Source organism: Orycteropus afer, unplaced genomic scaffold (assembly GCF_000298275.1).
Source record: "Orycteropus afer afer isolate SDZICR_OR568_19922 unplaced genomic scaffold, OryAfe1.0 scaffold00105, whole genome shotgun sequence".
NCBI classification, from domain to species: domain Eukaryota; kingdom Metazoa; phylum Chordata; class Mammalia; order Tubulidentata; family Orycteropodidae; genus Orycteropus; species Orycteropus afer.
The window spans coordinates 10,079,546-10,096,680 of NW_006921692.1; positions in this window are offsets into that span (position 1 = coordinate 10,079,546).

Genomic DNA, 17,135 nt, shown 5'->3' on the forward strand with positions numbered 1-17,135 from the left:
CTGCACTTACTCTTAAGTTTAGAGAATCCTTCCTTGCCTCTTCTGCCTTCTAGTGGCTACTGACATTCTTTGTTTCCCTTGGCTTGTGGCCTCATCATTACAATCTCTACCTCCATCTTTACTTAGCCTTCTCCCCTCTGTCTCAAATATCCTACTACCTTTCTCTTATAAGAACATTTGCCATTAGCCCTCTGAATAATCCAGTATTATAATATCTCAAGATCCTTAGCATAATTACTCTGTGAAGACTGTTTTATCAAGGTAAAAATGATAGGTTTTAGGAAGTAGACATGAACATAGCTTTTGAAGGACCACAGTAGAACCCAATATATGCATTTATTGAAGGACACGTGATTCTCATTAAATATTTCTTCTTGAAATAGGTTTGCTTCTCTTTTGTACACTGAATCTGACTGCTTCACAGAGGATATGAGATAAAAGATCTCATTTAGAATTTATTCTGATAGGTCAAAATCAGGTGGATTGCATATGAGGTGAGAGAGAAAGAGAGGAGGAAAAGTTAAGGATGACTTGTTTTTTTTCTCTCAGTAACTGGATGAATGGTAGAACTATTTACCAGATGCAGAAACTAAGGGAGGAGGTTTCTGTTAAATTTAAGATCCTTATTCAATCCAATTTTTTTATATGTGTTGTTGCTAAGGACCATCAAATTGCTTCTGACTCATAGCAACCCTCTGTCAATACAAGATAACGTTGCCTGATCCTTCACCATCCTCACAAACATGGCTACAGTGCCATGACTGGAACAAGATATGTAGTGCAGGCAGTAAAATATATGGAGTTCACTGATGGTTTTTGGAGCTTCTTAAATCTCTAGCCTTTTAAAAATAATTATGATAAAGAAAAAGTTTCCTTGTGGTGATCTGATTTTAGGTAAGATTTTCTGGATGATGCCTCTGTCAATTTAGCAACAAAAAGACAAAGAATGAGAGGAGGGAACTATTGAAGAGAATAGCTTTAAAGATTGCTACCAAAGAAGCACAACCAGAAATATATTCAAAGCATCTAGCAAATATTTTTAGAAGTAATTTCCCCTAGAGATGTGGATCCAAATCCTGCACTTATGTTGTATTTGCTTTTATAACTAAATTACAAAATATCTTTTTAGCTTTTAAATTTCCCACATGCTCCAACTAATTTCTGTAACTTTTGTAATGAGAAAATAGAAAGAATAGCATATTAATGAAGGTTCAGTTAAAGGCAAAAAAATCCACTTTACTTAGCTTAATCAAAGAAGAAAATAGAACTAGATGTTCATATAATTGTCAAAAAGACTAGAAGTACAGGCTCTGGTTGAGATTATAGGAATTATTCCCCCAAAAATATTGCAATTAAAAAACAAACAAACAAACTGAAGTATAGTACTTTCTAAGGTCCAAAGATCAGTCTACTTTTATCCTCACCAGGTATTTTTGCCTAGTCACTTGCCTAATATCACACATCCAATAAAAGAAAAACCTGGTACAAATATATCTCATTCTATTGCACTCTACTTTATTATACTTTACAGATTTTTTTTTCACAAATTGAAGGTTTGTGCAACCCCGTGTAAAACAAGTTTATCGCTGCCTTTTTTCAAACAGCCTGTGCTCAAAATTCATGTCTCTGTGTCATATTTTGGTAATTATCACAATATTTTGAATGTTTTTCATAATGGTATTGCATATTTAAAAGACGACTACCTAATAATATAAATATAAATTTTATAAGCAGTGGGAAAGCAAAAAAAATTCTATGACTTGCTTTATTGCAATATTCGCTTTATTGAGGTGGTCTGGAACCAAACCCACAATATCGCTGAGGTGTGCCTGTGTTTGAACCCAGACAATGTAGCTCCTTTGGTAAAGTAGAGGGTCAGTGAAAATGAGGAAAACCCTCAATGAAATGGATTATCACAGTAACATTAACAATGAACTCAAACATACGATATCTATGATAAGAACATGAAAGTGACACAGGACCAGGCAGTTTTGCTTTGTTATAACTAAGGTGATCCTGAGTTGGAGCCAAATTGATGGCAACTAACAACAGCAGCAGCAAATATAGCTCTAAAGTCTATGTTCCTAATCATTGTTCTATATTGCTTTTCTAGGTACTAACCTTGAGTATGTAAGTGGTTGCTGTTGTTGTTATGTGCCGTCAAGTCAGACCTGACTCATAGCGACCCCTCTTTGGATCCAAGGCAGTATCACTACGGAAGTAGATTTCCTCATCTTCCTTCCCAGGAGTGGCTGGTGGGTTTGAACCACCAGTCTTCTGATTAACAGTCAAGTGCCTTAGACACTATGCTACCAGAGCTCCCATGTTACCTTTGGCAATATCAAACACTTGAGGAATTAGGAAGTTGCTGATAAGACTACCAGGTCCAGGTCACACTATTTTAACTTCATGCATGCCAATAGAATGGAGGTCCCAGGTCTCATGAAACTAGAGCCCAGACATTGGTCTTTTGCTGCTGTGGCCAGTAGAATCAGCAGAAGCAAGAACGATTTGATGGAGCCAGACTTCATTTCTGCATTCCAGTTGTAGAGGAAAATTGTCTTGGTGAAAGTTTGATTGCATGTGAAGCCAAGCTGAAGTGTGGTCTAATCTTCAGCATTACAACCTCCTGAATTCTATAAAATTATAAGGAACATGAATGAATCTATCTGTAGTGTATGCCACTGTCAGGTATAATATATGGACAAGGTGATCCTGAAACTGAAGCCAATAAACACCACTGTTCAAAAGAAAAGTTTAAACTTTATGTTTGCAAATGAACTATAATTACAAATGTCTCTACATTTTCTTTAATGAAAAAAAACAATGGCATTAAACATCTGGGCAAATTATCTTGGCACAGTATGCACAAACTTGTTATTCTTTGAGTATTTCAATGATAAACACTCTATGCCTTATTTTTCTGTCCCTTGGGTACTACCTCTTCAACAGGACAGTGAGAAGTTAGGCATTTATGAAAGTCCCCTCTATAAAGGAGTAATAATACATTTAGTGTTTTGATTCTTCTTTTCCTTATTACTACATATAGAAGAAACCATTGACCTTTCTTCCCCCTGAAAAAATTCTGGCCTTTATTGATTTACAAAAAAGAAAAAATATATGTATGTGGAAAAGGGTCCAGATAATTCAGGATCTACCCCAGCTTCTCTACTAAAGTTTTGAAAAACAAACCATGGCAAAGTTATAATTATTGGAAATTGAATCAAGCTAGTGTACAGTACTATTATACAAATAACAGGTGAGGTATATGGATTTTGCAAACCACACAACCTCCTCATGTGTTAGTTTTCTATGAATGCTTCACATGTTACACATGTGTGCATGTTATTTATGTGGACATGTTTTATGCAAAAATTGTGGTAAACTGCTTTACTATTGAATTTGTAGTCCTTGTGGTTTTAATCGGGAAGATGTAAGTTCTAGGCTTGGAAGTTCTTATCTGACCTCTGCACTTACCTGTTACACAATTTAAAAAGTATCATTCTTTCTAAGCCCCAGTATCTTCAAGCATGGAAAAAAGAATAACAACAGCCGCTTGACAGATTCAAGGAGATAATACAAAATGTTGAGTAAATATTGTCAGAAAATAGGGAGTAGTGATTAAGAGTGAGAAGAGCTTAGATTTAAATCCTGCCCCTAACACTTGTGAGCTCTATTACATTGAGCAAGTCATTAAATCTTTCTAAATCTCTTTTCTTATTTGTCAATCGGGGAAGTTAAAAGTAGGCATTTTATTGGGTTTTTGTAAGAATTAAGTGAAATAATGTAAGAGAGGTACTGAATCCTGTGACTTTTGTGTGGAAACTACCCATTAAATGTTAAGCATCAGTAGCCCCAGTAAGGTTACATGGACTTGTGTCACTTCACTAGATTTGCAATGTTTATAACTGTGTATGATTTGAATAAAATACTTGGTGAGATCCCCTAGCCTTGTTACCGGACAGTAGCTCCTCATGGAGCAGTAGGCTTCTTGTTCTTGTCTCAGTGTACTTTTTTCCTGGCTTACCTACTTGGGATCTAAATTAGTATCCTTATTTGGTGCTCTTAAGATATGTTTTATAATATCTATTAGTAACATAAAATTTGGAAATTGGTACTTGTAGAATCATTCATATTGAAAAGAACTAGCTCTAAGGATAGGAAGAAAATGCAGTTCTTAAGGAGAGAAACAAAAATGAATAAATATTGCTTTACAAAAACTGTTCCCTAGATGTTTGATTTCTAAGAGCAGAAGTCATGAAGAGAAGACTTTTTTTTTTTTTTTTTTTAATATTATATTGCTAATTATACTAGAAAAGTCTTGTAAGCTTGACTTTAGCTACCCTGTTGAGGAGAGTATTTGAAATGCTGAACAGAATTTTCATGTGTTACCCATATCAGTCTGGTAAATATATGGCTTCATGTAGCATTAGACAACCTTCCAGTCTTAATACTAAGTAGTTAAAAATTCCACTGCCATCAAGTAGATTCCTACTCATAGTGACTTCATTCGGTTTCTAAGGTTGTAATTTTTTTTTTTTTTTAATTGTGCTTTGGGTGCAAATATACATAGCAAACTTGTTTTACATTCATCAGTTCATGCACATCTGGATTCATGGCCCCAATTACCATCCCCAACTATAAGAAACCCTCCTCCCCTCTCCTCTTTGTGACCACTCCTTCCCCGTGCCCCTCAGAACACCTACCCCAGGTCCATTCACCCACCTCCTCTAGGAAGATGCACCCCTTGGATCAAGCAGTCCTGAGATACCAGAGGGGTAGCATTCACATAGAGGGAAGGCTGGACAGATAGGAATGCAAGACTGTAAATCTTTACAGAAGTAGATTGCCTTATCCTCTCACAGAGCCACTGGTGCTAACCTTCTGGTTAGTAGCCAAATGCCTTGCCTACTATGGCAGAGAGCTCCTACTTCAAAAAATAGGAATAAATAATTTTTATAATGGTAGTACTTGGAAGGTAAACAAGTACAAATATTGATGTTTGTTAGGCATCAAATACCTCCTAGATTTGAATATTACTCATACTCAGGAACTGTTAACCTAAAGCACACATACAGAAGTTTTATGACTGAACTTAATATACACTGAACTAATTTTTGACTTATTATTACAGAAAATGTATTAGTATTACATGGAGCCTGCTTTCTGCTATTTATATTTATTTTAAAATAAAAATAAACACAGCGTAACAGATGTGTTAGAGATTGAAGTGGATATTGGTGTGCATCAAAGTGTAGATCAATATAGAATCAGTCCCATTTAGTTATTTGTGCCAGTGATTTCTGTCATCAGTTGGAAGATTCTTAATCAATCTGTTAATATTTCCTTTATGAAATCATTTTCATCCAGGTACTTGGAACCTATGAAAGCTTTGACTAAAAAATATGACTAGTTTCAAAATACTGGCACAGTTAATTCAATTCCAGATGTCCTTAAGCTGTTTATTAATGATGTAGCCAGAAACCAAAATATCTAATGTATCACTTTTTATGGGAAATAAATTTCCCTCTCTGTGGAACCTTGTGGGGAAATTCTACTCTGTCCTACAGGGTTGCAATGAGTCAAAGTTGACTTAATGGCAGTGGGTTTTGGGTTTTGATGAAACTGAAGTGTGATAACATGGCTGAATTGTTTTTGAAGCACAAAAAGATATTTTGGATAAATTATGGTGAGAAAAAGTCTTTTTTTCTCACTAAAGAAAGGAAGATAATAAACTCAAACTGAATGGATTAACAATTCAATTACCAGAAAAATAAAAATAGCAATTTTATTTCCATCTTTTTTTTTTCCTGGATCAGAAAAGAACCTATCGTTTCACATGGGCAATAGATGAGAAAGGGCTTCTTTGTTGTAAATATAAAACTCACTGCTATGGAGTCAATTTGACTCATAGCAACCCTTTCTTGGGTTTCCGAGGCAGTATTTCTATGGAAATAGATTGCCCAATCTTCCTTCTGAGGAGTGGCTGGGGGTTTGAACTGCCAGCCTTCTGGTTAGCAGTCAAATGCCTTAGGTAATACACCACCTAACCTCCTTTGTTGGAAGTAGGGCTTCCCTATTTACCTGTGGTAATTTAAAAACATTTTTTATGTTAAAATATGAGAGGGATTCGCAGTTAATATTGAGACAAACTTTCTGACTGCACAAGGATCACCAAACCAAATCAAACTCACTGCCATCTAGTCGATTCCAACTCATAGTGACCCACTTTGGGTTTCTGAGCTGGTAAAACTTAACAAAAGTAGATTGCCTAGTCTTTCTTCCATGGAGTGGCTGGTGGGTCTGAACCACCAGCTTTCTGGTTAGCAGTCAAATGCCTTAGGCACTACACCACCAGAGTTCTTTGCACAAGGATCATAGAGGAGCCATTTTCTATCTATGGATATTTCAAAATTAAGATAACAAACCAACAACAGCAAAAAATCTCACTGCTGTCGAGTTGGTCCTGACTAAGGGATCCCTCCTTGGGTTTCCAAGGTGGTATCTCTACAGAAGTAGATTGTTCAACCTTCCTTCCAAGGAGTGGCTGGTGGATTTGAACTGCCAGCCTTCCGGTTAGCAGTCAAATGCCTTAGGCACTATGTCACCAGAGCTCCAAAAATTAAGGTTAGGATCTGTAGAGCACAGACTACTAGCATATGATTCACCTCTCAATCTGGAAGGAGGTGACAAATCATTGTAAACTTTTCTTGTTTGAGATTTTACATATGATTTTATTATCTTACTCCATTTTTTAAGATTGTAATTAAAATAACAATTGAATATCTTCTTTTGAAAGGGACAATGGTATAAATTCAAAGTATGTGTTTATCAGTTTAAGGCTATGTACTTATTTGTTATAAAGGAACATACCCTCCACCTTTCCTGACATTCTTCTAACCCATAGAATTCTAACACATAGAATGAAAGATAATGAGTTTGATAAGTTTTAGGCAAGTTACCTGAATATGGACTGGACTTTTGCCTTCTCCTCTTATGCTTCTGAAATCTGTTTTCCATAGAACAACCAGAATGATGTTATAACAACATGTTGTTGTTAGACACCATCAAGTGGGTTTTGACTCATAGCAACCCTGTGTTCAAAAGAACAAAACACTGACAGGTCCTGTGCCATCCCACAGTTGTTGCTGTGCTTGAGCCTATTGTAGCCACTGTGTTTCCTTAACAGGTCCAAGATGTAGGGAATATCTTCTCAACCTATCCCTTCTTAGCTTTTCAGGTTTACTCAGCACTGTCACATTTGCTGAGTATTCTATGACAACACTGCTTTACTTCTATTCTTTAAGTATATTATCCTTTCTCTGCCTCAGGACCTTTACATATGCCATTCTATCTATTTTCTGTAACCCTTCACATGCTATATCTCTCTTATATTTCAGGCTTCAATGAAAATATCACCTACCTTGATGAGATACAGTTGAAATTTTATCTTAGCATCCTGATTGTTATTTGATAGCATTCATCACAATTTATAGGAGCTCTGGTGGCATAGTGCCTAAGGCATGTGAGTGCTAACCAGAAGTCTGGTGGTTCAAACTCAACAGCCACTTCTCAGAAGGAAGGTTGGACAATCTACTTTTGTAGTGGTACTGCCTTGGAAACCCAAGGTAGGGTCACTATGAGTTGGATCTGACTCAACAGCAATGAGTTAGGTTTTAGGTTATCACAATTTATTAATTTTCTTTCATTGTCTGATGACTTATTTACTACTTCCCCCTTCCATAGAAGAGAAGTCCAAAACAAAAAATGAAGCCCACTAACTCAGCTGTATTCTGACTCACAGTGAGTCTAGGACAGAGTTGAACTTCCCCTTGGGGTTTCCAAGACTGTAATTCTTTACAGAAGCAAACTGCTTCTTCATCTTTCTCCCATGGAGCAACTGGTGGATTTGAACCATCCACCTTTAGGTTAAAAGCTGAATGCCTTAACAACTGTACCACCAGAGCTCCTTAGAAATACTAAGAGGCAGTAATATTGTCATCTTGTTAACTAAGAACAGTGTTAACCATGTAGTAGGTACCACTTGATTCTAGGTTTGTCCTCCTCAGTCCTGTCCTTCTCATGATGTCATCCACCATTATACATACTTCTTTCAGAATGGATCCAGATTGGAAATTGTGATAATGTTATCATTTTGTTGACTATAGTAGATGAAATAAAGTATCTGAGTGATTTCAAGAAAAACCTTCAAAGGCTTCGCGGAGATTAGTTAGTAGAACACATTTAACTGCAGAGGGCAGTGCTGTTTAATGTGCTGCAGAGCAATCTCAAAACTGACAATCTAGTGCTGTTTATTTCATATTATAAACAATCTAAAATTCCTTCATTACTGTTTTAGCAATATATTATGGAATTACACTCTAAAAATGACACTTGTTATGAGAAATATCTGAGCTTTAGACACAGATGCATCAGAATGTTTCTTAAATTGACTAGGTGACCCTTTGGAAATGATTTTTTTTTTTTTTTTAATGGCGATACGTTCATTTGGTCATTACTTCTCACTTCAGTTCTTTTGATCTTTCCTTTAAAAAAATGCTTTTGGGATTTAATCAGATTCAGCAGTAAGTAATGCAACTGCCAAACAGCCTCACTAATTTTTAAAAGGCCAAAATAGATTTTGAATCTAAAAATGCTTTCTCTCAGACTCTTGCCTACAAATTTTCTGGCCTCTCTTCTTTATCCTGTTCATATTGTACAATCTTCAAGATTAATCTACAAAGCACTGACTCTGAACAACTTTTAAAGTGCCTGATTGCTAAACTAGCATTACTTAGTCTGCAAGACCCTCCAAATATTGCCTAATATCACCTATCCAATCTTATTCTAAATACTTCCGTAGCTATTTGAAGCTGCTCTAAACCTAGTGTCTTTTCCAATGTCTTTGCTTATACTGTTACCAGCCAGCTAAACTTGAATTAGGGAGGTAACCTCTGAAAAATCTGACAGAGAACTGAAGAATCTGGATTTCCACCACCTCCTTGACCTTGATTTTCCTTTTTTGCATACTTGGAAAATCTGCTTTTGCCTTCATAACTCTTAGCAACTTTTGAGTTCTTACGTGGTACAAGCAGTTTGTGATTGATTATTAACCTAAACATTGGTGGTTTGAACACACAGCAACATCATGGAAGAAAGGCCTGGTGATCTGCTTTCATAAAGATTACCAAGCATATCCTATGGAGCAGCTCTACTCAGTAACATCTGTGGTCACCATGCCAGAATCATCTCAAAACACAAGGGTTTTAGAAACTATTGAATAAATTTTCTGAGATGAGGCTTTCTTCTCATATGGTTATCGTAGAAATGTTTGAGATACTAACCATGGGTGCAGGTAGGGACTGGCTGTTAGAAGGGTGGTTTGCATTGGGTACCCTTTCAATACTCAATCCTCATTATTTCAGTCATTACTGTTCTTTTCTATTCCTCCTCTCTCCTGTTAAAGTACATACTGTGTCATGAACCTTTATATGTCACATTTATTAACATGAAACCATCAAAAAGTACTATGTTATCTTTTCATGGTACATTTGTATTATGGGTTGGAGAATAATGAGAAAACAAAAATTTTATTTCTAAGAACATAACATATAGCATAAATGACAAATTAAGAAATTATTTTTCTTTCATCCTTCCTTTCTTTTCTTTTTCTTTAGATAAGAAATACTTTCTCCTTATTGATGAATCACACCATTAAATAGTCACACATGTGAAAGTCAGGATAGGGGAGTGTAAGGTACTTCAAATATATTTTCTATTATAAAATATATTTATCTAGCTATCATCTAGTGGTCCTCTATGTATTAGATAGACAATGCATCTTCCTTCTATCTGTGAGCTCTATCCACTCAGTTATCTCTCCACTATCAAGAGCTAACCATTATTGTATGCAGATAATTTTATGTATATGTTGTTATTGTTGTGCTTAGATGCCTTTGAATCAACTCCAACTCATAGCAACCCTATGTATAACAGAATGTATTATCCAGATGTGCACACCATTCTCAGAATCCTTGCTGTACTTGAGCCCATCAATGTAGCCACTGTGTCAATCTATCTTGTCTTCTCCTTTTTTGCTCACCCTCTACTGAGCATTATATCCTTCTCAAGGAATGGTCTCTTCTGACCACATGACCAAGGGAAGTGGCCATTCTCACTTCCAAGGAGCATTCTGGCTGCACTTCTTCCTGGACAGATCTGTTTGTTCTTCCAGCAGCTCATGGTATTTTCAGTGTTCTTCACCAACACCATAATTCAAAGGCATCAGCTCTTCTTCCATCTTCCTTACTCATTGCCCAGTTTTCAGATGCATCTGAAGTAATTGAAAATACCATGGCTTGGGTTAGGCATGCCTTAATGTTGAAAGTGACATCTGTGATTCTTGACACTTTGAAAAAGTTTTTTGTAGCAGATTTGCCCAGTGTAATGCAATGTCTGATTTCTTGATTGCTGTTTTCATGGATGTTGATTATAGAATCATGTAAAATAAAATATCTGACAAATTAAATCTTTTCTCCATTTATCGTGATGCTGCTTATTCGTCCAGCGGTGAGAATTTTGTATTCTTTATGTTGAGGTGTAATCCACACTGAAGACTGTAGTCTTTGATCTTCATCAGTAAGTGCTTCAAGTCATTCTCATTTTCAGCAAGCAAGGTTGTGTCATCTGCATATAGCAGGTTGTTAGTCTTCCTCCAATCCTGATCCTGTGTTCTTCATATCGTCCAGCTTCTCAGATTATTTGCTCAGTATACAGATTGAATAAGCATGGTGAAATGATACAACCCCTGGTGCATACATTTCCTTATTTTAAACCAGACAGTATCTCCTTGTTCTGTTTGAACAAACTGTCTCTTGGTCTATGAACAGGTTCCTCACAACCACAATTAAATGTTCTGTAATTCCCATGATTCACAATTTTACCCAAAATTTGTTGTGATCCAAACAGCCAAATACCTTTGCATAGTCAATGAAATACAGGTAAACAACTTTCTGGCATACTTTGTTTTCAGTCAAGGTCTATCTGACATCAACAATGATATCCATCATTCTATGTCCACTTCTGAATCTGGGAATTCCTAATCGATATACTGCTGCAAATTTGTTTGAATTATATTTAGCAAAATTTTACTTGCATGTGATATTAATAATATTGTTTGATAATTTCCACATTCTGTTTGATCACCTTTCTTTTGAATGGGCACAAATATGTATCACATCCAGTCAGTTGGCCAGGTAGCTATCTTCCAAATTTCTTGGCGTAGACTAGTAAGCACCTCCAGTGCTGCATCCATTTATTTAAACATCTCAATGAGTATTTCATCAATTCTTGGAAACTTATTTTTCACCAATTCCTTCAATGTAGCTTGGACTTCTTTCAATACCATTGATTCTTGATCATATGTTACCTCCTGAAACAGTTAAGCATGGATCAATTCTTATTGGTACAGTGACTCTGTGCATTTCTTCCATCTTCTTTTGATGCTTCCCACACCATTCAATATTTTGCCTATAGAATCCTGCAGTATTGCCACTCAAGGCTTGACATTTTCTTCAGTTCTTTCAGCTTGAGAAATGCTGAGCATGTCCTTCCCTTTTGGTTTTCTAACTCTAAAATCTACAATCTTGCTGTCCTCTTTAACCTGCTTTTCCTATGAGTGCCCAGCTGAAAGCCTATAGAGCCACTCAGATCTGTCAGGCTTGCAGCTTAAGGAGCCAGCTCTCCTGAAGGCCTTTTGCAGATCCCATCTCCACCACAAGAGCCACTGTTGCAGCTCTTCTTGTGAAAGAAGTAAGTGAGTTTGACTTTGAGGAAGGGCTTCTGAGAAGGACTCATGAGAGGCCAGAAGGCCCCAGGAGACACTGAGGGTGGGAAAAATTGCTGTTACAACTCCCCTTTCCTCATACTCCCTGGAGGGACCAAATCTTGTAGCAGTTAGTGCACAAGGGTCATTCAGGTCTGGAGATTGCAGCAGAAGCCAGCTACTGTCTCCTCCTCTATGGGCTGTGCTGCTAAATTCCTTTTTATAAGGCTATTAGTCTCCAGGCCCTCCAAGTCCAGTAGCACATCACTTGTGTCAGTGGGTTGGTTCCTCTCCAGCCTGAAAGTTGGCAGCAGGGAGCTGAGGCTGTGAAGAAGGCAACTTCAGGGAACATGGACTTGGCCAGAAACCCCCATTGACTTTGCTTCTTGACCAAACTGCAGAACTCTCTACTATGCCTCTAGTCTAGCCAGTGGGCCCCAGGTCTGCTTATGTGCCAGACCTGATGGCAGGGCCTTGGGGTCCAGAACATAGTGTGCCAGGGTCACAGCACTTTTGAGGGGGAGCTCTGAGGGTCTCCTCCTTGCCCTCCTACTTGCATTTCCCTAATTTTGCATAATAACCTATTCTTTGGAAATTAATCATATTGATATGTGAGGAGTAAGTGTATCTCCTTTTTCATATTAAAATTTTAATCCATTTGGGTGTGAACTTGGTATAAGGTGTTCAGTACAGAGTCATGTTTTCTTTTTTGATACAATGATTAATTATCTCAATGCAAGGTTTCTTAATTTAGAGGCTAGTGAGCTCCTAGAATTTCAGCAACATTTTTCATGAATGCATATTTTTCTCAAAGGGGCAGCAATTCACAAAATAATTCCTTTATTTTAGAAAAAACATAGCAGAACCAGATGTAGGTACTTGGGTTCTATTATAATGTGGGTGGAGTGTCAGAATCTGAAAATCCTTACATCTAAAATGAGAGTAGTATGATAATATGATTTCTAAAATTCTTTCAAGTTCCAGAATTATGAACTCTATCAACTCAATTATAAATTAGTTAGAGCTTTAGAATAGATATTTCCTTAAGCCAAATGAAACTAATGGAGATATGGCATAAAAGATCATGCATATTGGAAAAGATTAGATGGTTGAAACCAGTTTTGAATTGTGTTGACTTTTTGATAATTGAAACATTCACTTGCAGTGAAAATTTATTAAATTGGCAAAATGTATTCTTATAATTATACTGAATTGACGAAAAACAGATTCCAACCAAAAACCTGTCATGGATTTATTTTCACTCTGTGACTGAAACATTTTTTTAATAAACTGCAGTATGTGTTTTTATAAAGCTAGTATGAGCGGGGTTTTCAATTGTTTAATTTAAATCATATCTTACTATTTTCAAGGGAAAAAAAGGTACTGACAGTAGCTGGCAGCTTGACAAGAACAGGTCACTTTAACATGAAACCATTTTAGATTATCCTCGAGGTGGCAAAAGAGATTAAATTCAAACCATTTGAATAAAACAGAGATGTGTTTTGTATCCCAAGGAATCTAGCTGTTTAATTGAAGATTATAGGAAGAAATTTTATATCTTGTTTGTAGTTTTATTGGACTTTTTAGTATGCTCAATGAAAAGACAGCGTAAGAAAGAACAAAACTTAAATTTTGTGACTCTTTAGTCTACATAGTACATTATTAGTGACAGTGCATTCTAAACATACCAGGCCATATTGCTCAAAAACCACATAAACATTTACTTAAGCCATTAATTAAAAGTTTCCTATGTTATATGTTAAAAGAAACAGTGACATAATGAAAAAGCTATGTATTTATACCAACTAATATTTCCTTTATTTCAAGTAATTTTACACTGATGCGGTCTGTGTCATGAATAAATTGACAATGGGATCTCATAAGTTTGTAGAAGTCTATCTGAAGAGTATCTGATAGAAAAGAAAAATAATAATTAAAAACTTAATTTCATCAATTATTTAAATAATGAATACTACTAAGGAGAAATCAGAATAGAGGATTTAAGAAATCTGAAATATTTTGATTCTAGGAAAGTTTACTATGTCTCTTACTCACAACTTTAAAAACTATACAGAATGCATGGTGCAGATAGTTGAGGTCTTTGAAAAGTATATAGTAGGCAAAAAAAAAAAAAAAAAGACAAGAATTTAATTAAGAATTTAATACAGTGAAACCTGTGAGAGCTGAAATTCAACAGCACTGCCTTGATTCTCTCTGGTTTTTGAAAGTTTTGTGTCTTTGACAGGTTTCATCCTTACTACATTTCTGTTACTATTAGTGGGAAATAGTTTTTCTTATGTAACAGCTTTCCACCTTTTACAGGTTCCAGCTTTTGCATGTTTTACTGTATCACCAAAAGACATATTTTAACAACACTTAAAAACCCATAATAGAAAATAATTCCAAGCTTACTCACCTTTGAAGAACTAGGGAAACATCAACTCATATAGAAAAAGAAACTACACAGACACTTTTGTCTAAAAGACACAGATGTTGAAATTCTCTGACAAAGACTTTTTAAATAGCAGGTATTAAATAAATGCTTCAAGAAGTAATTGTGAAGACATTGAAATGGACAGTAAATAGAATATATCAAAAAAATAAAATTTAATAAATCAAAAATATAATGACTGAAACAAAAGTTAATAATATATATGGTGAAAGGATACAACCCTGACACACAGTCTTTCTGATTTAAACCATGCACTATCCCCTTGTTCTGTTCAAACAACAGCCTCATGGTCTATGTACAAGTTCCTCATGAGCACAGTTAAGTGTTCTGGAATTCCTGTTCTTCACAATATTATATGTAATTTGTTGTGAATCACACAGTCAAATACCTTTACATAGTCAAATAATGATGTAGGTAAGTTAAAAGTAAGAGAGTGGAAACAGATACACCATGAAAACATGAATCAAAAGATAACTTGCTGTTAGGTGTCATCTAATTATCTCCAACTCATAGTGACCCTACGCACAGCAGAATGAAACACTTCCTGGTCCCGCACCAGCTCCACAATCCTTGCTATACTTGAGCCCATCACAGCAGCCACTGTGTCAATCCATCTCGTTGAGGGCCTTCCCCTCTTTTGTTGACCCTCCACCTTACCAAGCATGAAATCTTTCTCCAGTGAATGGTCCCTTCTAATAATAGACCAGAGAGGGTAAAATAAATTTTTGAACTATGTGTGATGAAGTCTTGCCGTTTTCACTTACAAGGAGCATTCTGCCTGCATTTCCTCTAGGACAGATTTGTTAGTTCTTTTAGCAGTCCATGATATTTCCAGAATTCTTCACCAGCACCACAACCCCAAAGCATCATTTCTTCAGTCTTCCTTATTCATTGTCCAGCTCTCACATGCATATGAGGCAATCAAAAATACCATAGCTTGTGTCAGGCCCATCTTAGTTCTCAAGGAAATATCTTTGCTCTTCAGCACTTGAAAGAGGTCCTTTGCAGCTCACTTGCCCAGTGCTATATGTCATCTGATATCCTGACTACTGCCTCCATGGGAGTTGGTTATAGAACTAAGCAATGTAAAATCTCTGACAACTTCAATCTTTTCTTCATTTATTGTGATGCTGTTTATTGGTTTAGCTGTGAGGATTTCTGTTTTCTTTATATTGAGATGTGATCCATACTGCAGATGGTATTCTTCAATCTTCATCAGTAAGTGCTTCAAGTCAGCCTCACTTTCAGCTAGCAAAGTTGTGCTATAAGTGTATTGCAGGTTGTTAATGATTCTTCCTCCAAATTTGATGCCACATTCTTCTTCATATAGTTCAGTTCTCAGATTATTTCCTCAGGAGGTGTGTCAGGATTGTATCCTTTTACCATACTCATTCACTCTATATACTGATTTTCATTCATTCAGGAGGTGGCATATGTTCAAGAACCAATGGTATTGAAGGAAGAAGTCAAAGCTGAAGGAATTTGTGAAGAGCAAGGCTCCAGGAATTGACAGAATACCCATTGAGATGTTTCAACAAATGGATGCCCCACTGGAGGCACTCACTTGGCTGTAGGAAGAGATTTGGAAGACACCTACCTGGCCAATTGACTGGAAGAGATCCATATTTGTACTCATTCCAGTTCTTTTTGGTACAGTGACTCTGTGTATTCCTTCCATTTTCTTTTGAGGCTTCCTGCGTCATTCGATATTTTGCCCATAGAATCTAGATAACTAGCATGGCTTTATTGATTCCAGGAAAAGTAGGCTTCAGAACAAAATAAATTAGGGATATTGATAGAAGTTGTTAAACCAAAAAACCAAATTCACTGCAGTCAAGTTGTTTTTGGCACATAGCGACCCCTCCTTGGGTTTCCAATGCAATATCTCTATAGAAGTAGATTGCCCAATCTTCCTTCCAAGGAGTGGCTGGTGGGTTTCCATCAAATTTATTCCAATTCATGGTCACTCCTTATGTGAAGATTAGAACTGTGCTCCATAGGATTTTCAAAGCTGTGACCTTTCAGAAGCAGATCAGCAGGCCTGCATTACCAGGTACCTCTGAGTATGTTCAAACCACAAATTTTCAGCTAGCAGTCAAGCAGTTAACTATTTGCACCACCCAAGGACTCCAGTGGTAGACATTACATAATGATAAAAGAACCAATTAACCAAGAAGGAATAATAATCCTTCATTCATCTTCAACTAACATCGAAGTTTCAAAATATATGAAGCAAAATGGACAGAACAGAAAATAAAAACATACAGATTCACAGTTATAGTTGGAGATTTCAATATGCCTCCATCAAAAATAGATAGAACTGTTTGGAAAATCTGAAAGAATATAGAAAAACTGAACAACACCATCAGTCAACTGTATTTATTTAACATTTATAGAAAACTCAACCCTTAAACCACAAGAAACATATTCTTTTCAAGTACATAGAGAATATTCGAAGATAGACTATAACCTTGGTGACAAAATAAACATTTATAAACTTGACTGCTAACAAGAAGGCTGGTGGTTCAAACCCACCAGCCACTCCTCGGAAGGAAGGTTGGGCAATCTACTTCCATAGTAATACTACCTCAGCAACCCAAGGAGGGGTCGTTATGAGTCAGGTCCGACTCGATGGCACATAAGAACAGCAACAACAACAACAAGAATAAAATAAATAAACTAATAGAAAGTGTATTCAAAGATTCATAAGGAGCTGTGATGGGTCAGTGGTTAATGCTCGGCTCCTAACTGAAAAGTTATTGGTTCAAAGCTTCCAGGCGCTCCATAGGAGAAAAATGTGGTAGTCTGCTTATGTAAAGAAATAAAGACTTAGAAACCCATGGAGCAGTTCTACTCTGT